A 1,228-nucleotide genomic window follows, 5' to 3' on the forward strand; every position below is an offset into this window, starting at 1 on the left:
TTAACCCGGGAACCAAGGAGGCCCGCCTGGCCCTCGGCCTGGTCCCCTGGAGGACTGCCCTGCGGTCTTCTAGATGGAGGGTCCAAGCTCCGAAGGACGCTACGGGGCGGGACGCGCACGGGGCCACCCGGCGAAGGGGCCCGCACTCACTTGTCGTCCCTCTTCAGAAAGACACCGACGTACGGCTGGGCAAGGCGGACTTTCCTCCGGAGCAGCTCAGCCAGCTTCTTGTTCTTGACCTGGAAGGAGGCGGCCCGTGTGAAGCAGCACGCGTGTCCCGTTGGTAAAGGACACGTGTGCCGGACCCCCACATAGTCGACCGCGGTTCGAGTCCCCGACCCAGCAGCTTAAAATTCACAATGGGCACATGTGCGTGCGTACCCAAGATCCCGAGGGCGGTGGAGGAATGTCCCGATCCCGGGGGACAGTCGTACAGGTCTCCTGAGGGAAGGACTGAGAGCCGGGAGGAGCGGTGCAATGTTACAACACAGAGACGACGCAATGTCAGAGTCATCCGTTTATTGTGGGCAGCACGGAGACGACACAGTGTTAGAGCTCGTTAGGGTCGTCCGGAGACGACGCAGTGTCACAAATCTTCAGGATTGTCTGGAGGCGACGCAGTGTCACAGCTCTTCAGGGTCATCCAGAGATGACACGGTGTCATAGCTCTTCAGGATCTTCTGGAGATGATGCGGTGTTACAACTCTCCAAGGTCTTCAAGGTCCTCTGGTGATTATGGGCCAGGGATCGTGGTCATATACATGCTGGTGGGCAGTGATTGGTTGTTTAAAGGTGGGTTACGATTGGTTGCTTTGTAGACCAATCATGAGGTACTGGATATGCAAATCTGAGGGATTCTGGTGGCCCATCAGAGTACGGTTTTGAAGGTGAGGTTTTGAAGGGGAGCCAATTATGGCCTTTGGCATTATGTAATCGTTTGCTCTCTGAGAAACCGGGAGTGTTCCAGGGCTCTCCTACTCTCTTCCCAGCCTCTGCTTCAGGGGGCGGGGCCCAGATTGATGGGCGTGGACCCGGGCTAAAGGGCCCGGGGCGGGGCTTGGAAGACGACGGAAGCGCCTCTACCAGACGCTCAGCGCCTCTACCAGACGCTCAGCCCGGCTTGCTTAATGCCCCTTCCGGTCACGTGTAAGGCCGTGGGCACGTGCCGTCGCCACTGCGAACAACTAGTGTTGCTGTAAGCGCCGCCTTGGAATGTTGGAAACTTCTG

This window comes from Tupaia chinensis, unplaced genomic scaffold (assembly GCF_000334495.1).
Source record: "Tupaia chinensis unplaced genomic scaffold, TupChi_1.0 Scaffold000356_2, whole genome shotgun sequence".
Classification (NCBI taxonomy): Eukaryota; Metazoa; Chordata; class Mammalia; order Scandentia; family Tupaiidae; genus Tupaia; species Tupaia belangeri.